The following is a 5826-nucleotide window of genomic DNA, read 5'->3' as shown; positions in this document are numbered from 1 at the left end:
TTAGACTAGATTCTCTAGAGAAACAAAACCAGTAAAGCTTATATGGAGAGAGAAGGAGAAATTTATCTTAGGAAAATGGCACACACACTTATAGAAACTGGTAAGTCCAAAGTTCTTGGATCAAACATCAAGCTGGAGGCTTTTCCCACCTCACACAGCTACAGGGGCTGAGGAGATCAAGGTTGGCAGGCAGTATACTTGCTGTTGACTCCAACGAATGATGAATCCAAGATCTCCAGGCCAAATAGTGGATTGTTCGCTCATGAACAGTTGTAGGCAGCACAACAGAATTCCGATCCACAGAAGAGTAACTCTTTTCCCAGGATGTCCATAAATATACTGGAAACAGGCCACACCCCTAGGGAAATTCCCTTTCAACGGATTGGCTGCTCAAAACATGTTCATCTGATCGCATCATGGGAATAACCATATCACAACTGCTTAAACCACAAGTTGACATACAGGTCCAACTATCACAATTGGTAATGTTATTAAAACATGTTAATGATTGCTATGAATAAAAGATATTTTGTGATCAGATAAATTTAAGAAAACAGAGTATAACATTTTCTTAGGTCTCATGCATATGTCAAAAACTCTAGAGGCTGAGCTGTGAAATAATCTCATTTTGTTCAGACTAGTATTCACCTCTCTATCCGTCCATCCATAACCTTCCCAAGTGAGATCTAAATCCCTAACCTTTTTTTGAGTACCTCCTATGTTGTTGGGGGCTATCAAGTTGGTTCCAACTCCTAGTGACCCTCTAAGACATAATAGAACTGCCCAATAGTGTTTTCTTGTCCGTCATCTTTACAGAATAAGATCACCAGCCCTGTCTCCTGTGGAGCCACCGGGTGGCTTCAAACTGCCACCCTTTTGGTTAGCAGCTGAGTACTCGCCAGTTGCACTACCAGGGTTCCTTTGTATCATCCCCAGAACAAATGTTCTCCTCGTGCAAATTCTGTGATCTTTAAACCTTGAGAGGAAGTATGCAAACATGGTACATATCCTTAGCTGATTATTTCCAAAGTCACCTGTACTTGGGTAACAGTTTTTGAAATTATGAATTAACTGCTAGGCTGTCTTTTGAGCCACAATATTGTTTCAATTTATGTCATATTTGTAGAGAAGAATAAGAAATGTATTGGTGTAGCCTCTTCTCCTTCTCTACTGTGTCTACAGTAGAGGAAAAAATATTCTGGAATCTTTTCTACTTACTTACAGAAGCTGCCAATTTAATACCAAGATTGCTTAGACTGTGTTTGATACCTTAAGACATTAGTAAATTGACTAGAAAGAAATAGTTGTAAAATGAGCAGTTCTCAAACTGGAGTGTGCATCAAAATCACCTGGACGGCTGGTTAAAATCCAGATTGCTGTGCCCTACCACTAGAACTTGCGATTCAGTTGATCTGGGTGGGGCTGGAAAATTTACATTTCCAGTAGGTTCTGGGGATGATGGACTGCTGGTCTAGGGAGATTTCTTTGAAAGCCTCTGACATAAATATGTGTTTTCTAATTACCTCATCTTTCACTGGGTGTGGTGGCCGGGAATCTTCACAGACAGGTGGCAAGTTTGAAGCAGAGAATAGCTGGTAAATCCCTACCGAGAAGTTTGCTGTGAGGAATGCCCGATGGTACTCTCGTACATTGCCTGCACCTGTGAATCTCGTCTTACTTGTCCTGTTACCTACTTTTATTTTGTTTCCTGTTTGAGTACTAAAAATAAAATTGTCAACTGAAAGCAGCAGGGAGAGCATCTAACTCTTGTTATGATGTCTAGCTCAATTAAAAAACTATCTTAAAAGTTTTTGTAAGGTGAATATTTGCAAATAATTTTATTAGTTTATTAATAATTAAGTAATAATAGCTATTTTTTGGTTGCTATGTTCTAGGCATTATGATAAAGGGTATTTTAAAAACGTATCATTTAGCTCTTACCATAACTCTTTGAGAGTAGTTCTTTTTAGCCTATCTTCCTTTCCTTCCAAAAAAAAAAAAAAAAAACACCAAACTCACTGCCGTTGAGTCGGATCCAACTCATAGTGACCCCTCCTTGGGTTTCTGAGTGTTCTGGTTACCTAATGCCACTCTGACAGGAATATACCACAAATGGGTGGCCTCAACAAACAGGAGTTTATCCTTACAATTTGGAGGCTTTAAGTCCAAATTCAGAGTGCCAGGCTCTAGGGGCTGGGTGAAAGCCCCTCAACCTTGGGGTCCAGCTCTGCCTCCTGCTCCCGGCCCGCTGGAGCCAGAGGCGTTTCTTCACTCAGACAGCTGCTGGCTGTTGAGGCTGAGAAGCCCCAAGGTTGACAAGTAAAAAGGCCCAGTCCTGATGTTACCAAACCACACAGCAGGCCACTAAGTCCATTGTAAGTCCCAAGGTTGGCAGAGCATAGCAGGCTGCTGAGCAACAACACGGCTATATGCAGGGTCCAAGCGTGCCATAGGCTAGAGACCTTTCCCAAAGCTGCTGCTTATATATGGGAAGCAGACCACATACCCAAAGCAGCTACTTAGCAGTTTATGGTAGATTGCACCATGGAGTTGATTGCCAGACTCATCACGGGGAATAACTGCCATCAGCTGTCCAGCCACTCAACCAGCCCTAGCCAAGTTGACACACAAATATAACCACCACATCAAGGCAGTATCACTACGGAAGTAGATTGCCCAGCCTTTCTTCCAAGGAGTGGCTGGTTGGTTTGAACTGCCAGTCTTCTGGTTAGCAGTGAAATGCCTTAGGCACTGCTCCATCAGAGCTCCCCTTCCTTTCCTTTTGTTGTTGTGATGTGTCATTGAGTCGGACCCAACTAATAACAGCCCCTCTTTGGGTTTCCTAGGTGGTATCACTACAGAAGTAGATTGCCCAACCTTCCTTCCGAGGAGTGGCTGGTGGGTTTGAACCGCCAGCCTTCTGTTTCACACTCAGGTGCCTTCAGACAGAGAGGTTAAGTTGACTTAATCAAGGTCCCATTTTAAACTTAATAGTAGAACTGATTCCAGAGCGGCATTGTCCAATGCAGTTATGATGCAAGCTGCATAGTTCATTTTGCATTTTCTAGTAACCTCATTAAAAAAAAAAAAAGGACACATGAAATTAATTTTAAGAAGATACTTTGTTTAATCAAATATAGGCAAAATTTTGTCATTTCAGCATGTAATCAGTAAACTATTAATGAGCTATTTCACATTCGTTTTTATTGTACTGATTCTTTGAAATCTGATGCATGTTTTACACTTTCTGAGCGTTTCAGTTTGGACTCGTTCCATTTGAAGGGCTGAAGGGCCACAAGTGACTGGTGGCAGCCGCATTGGACAGTGCAGTCCTGGAGCTTCTGTTCTTAGTCATTATGCATTTGATTATACCTCTGTGAAAAGTATTACTTTGACTTAAATTTTCTTAATGAAGATTTCTTAACAGGGACTGAATATATCAAACCATTCTGACTCTTTGGGGCTTTTGTTTTGCATAGGTAGCCAGCCAGCCCAGAAAACCCTTCAGCGAAGTAGATGTCGTCAGTCCTCCTTAATGGTTTCCTGATTCATTATTATCAAGTGATTTGCACTGGGAAATTTTTTCTTCCTCTCTGTCAGAAGTTCCCCAAAATTTTTCTAGAACACTGTAGTTTTCCTAAGCCCTAGTACTTAGATTCTATTGTACATAACTCTATACTGCTTTGAGTATTAAAGATCTTAAATAAGGTTAATTCACTGTAGCTGTTTCTCCAGGTTTATGGATATAGAATGTATAGGGAACGGACCTGAAATTTGTGGTCGTCATGAGTCAGAATTGACTTGATGGCAACTAACAACAGGGAATTTTATGAGAAGCCTGTTTTTCATAAAAGCTCAGACTTGAGCTTAACTCCTTCTGATAACATATTCCATTAATTACTGAGTTGAGCTGTTAACTCTAACGATAAGACAGTGTACATGGTGAATTAAAGGTAGAGTGTCATGCTCTCAGTTTTCAGTGCTGTAAAAATAATGCTTATTTTGCTGCTGCTCGATTTGAATGTGTCTTCCTCAGTTCCAACACTCCCCTGATAAGAGGCTTTTCAGGCAGTTTCTCTACCACTTTATAAATTCATTTATTTCCAAGAAGATTCTAATTATCCTGTTTTTTCCATATCCTTCAAGACCTGAACTGCACTACCAGGAAAATTAGAAAAATATTTTCAAGCAAAAGCACATTTGCTTTTGGTCCAAAAAAAATTCTCATCTGCTGGGCCCATTAAATGTAATCTGTAATGAGAAACCATCAGTTTACATTTTCAGGGGCAGCCATATGGCCTTTAAATGAATGCGTTTTCTGCATACTGGATTGCATTACTGGTCTGTCACATGCTTTTGATAGTCTAAAAGGACCTGAGCCCAATAAAATAGGTCTCATGTTCATTTCCAATAATGTTCTTGGAAACATTTTATATAAACAACTGGCAGACATTTAAATATGTTTCTTTTTACTTAAAAATAACAACAAAAATATACATTAAATGGAATTGTTCGTAATATGAGTTTAAAATATTATATTTATTTCTTTATCTTTGTTCTGTCATCTTCCCACGAGGATTAAATACCAATAGATTCTTAATAAATATTTGTTTAAACAAATAAATAAATTAAATTAATAAAAAATATGTACCTTGAATTCTATCATATTATAAAAGGCAAAAGGCGTATCATAAAATGGGAAAGTGGCAAATTATCTCACTAAACTCCAAATGAGGAATGTTAAGGAAAATGATCCCTAAATGCTTGGGGTCCCTAGCAACGAAGGCAAAACACAAGGGTGTGGAATAACCTCAAATCTTTGCAAACAGATTTTCATTCTTCCTCATTTAGGAAATAATATATGTCTGAAACGGTCTTCCAATAGTGAGCAAAAGAAAAGACCTTTCTGAAAATTTGCTGGTGACTGTTGAAAAGGCTGAGGCAGCTTTGCAGAAAGTTAAGTATGAAAAGTAACAGCCTAGAAGACATCCTCATCTCTGTCCCTCTGACGTTTTCCTGTTTTCCCTGAACTTGTCTACCATGTTAATTTCTGTGCATTGTGAGACCTTCAGCTGACCGTGGCAGAGGGATTGCAACAAAATCCCTCTGATTTTGATGCAAGGAATGATGCATGGTGCTGCATGCATGAACCTTGAAAACATTATGCTAAGTGCAAGAGCAGTCACAAAAGACCGCATGTTGTATGATTCCATTTATGTAAAATGTCCAGAGTAGGCAAATCCACAGAGATAGAAAGCAGATTAGTGGTTGTTTAGGGCTTTAGGGGGTGGGAAAGGGTACTGAGGGGTGATAACTTAAGGGTTTGGGGTGATGAAAATATTCTAAAATTGATTGTGTTGAGTGTTACACTAACAGCCATTGATTTGTACACTTTAAATGGGTGAATTGGGCATGTGAATTATATCTCAATAAAGTCATTATGAAAGAAGATGATGGGAGGAAGACAGTTATTTGTCTTTTAGAGCAGCATGAGGAAAATGTACACTTGCTAACATTTTAGCCTATCCTGACTGTTACCATATCTCCTAGTGCTCTCTAACTTTTTCACGCTATTGTGTTTTTGCAAACACAGGCAAATACATGTAATTTTCTTTGAATGAAAAATGGAAACCATGTTGAGATGTTCATCTGTGAAGAAATACATGAGGCTGAGAATCATAATAAGGCTTTTTTTTTTTTTTTAATTGTGATTTGGGTGAAAATTTACAGAGCAAATTCACTTTCCATGCAGCAGTTCACATACACTTTGTCTCATGACACTGACTACAATTTACCACAATGCAACAGCTCTCCTCCCACTTCCTC

General features: G+C 39.1%; 1 pseudogene; it reads left to right on the top strand.

The window, feature by feature from the left end:
- LOC103210305 overlaps positions 1-5826 on the top strand; it is an 85619-nt pseudogene that overhangs the window by 60745 nt on the left and 19048 nt on the right.

Source organism: Orycteropus afer, unplaced genomic scaffold (assembly GCF_000298275.1).
Source record: "Orycteropus afer afer isolate SDZICR_OR568_19922 unplaced genomic scaffold, OryAfe1.0 scaffold00584, whole genome shotgun sequence".
Lineage (NCBI taxonomy): Eukaryota > Metazoa > Chordata > Mammalia > Tubulidentata > Orycteropodidae > Orycteropus > Orycteropus afer.
Note: the sequence above shows the minus strand (reverse complement) of the source record. Positions and strands in the feature narration are given on the sequence as shown.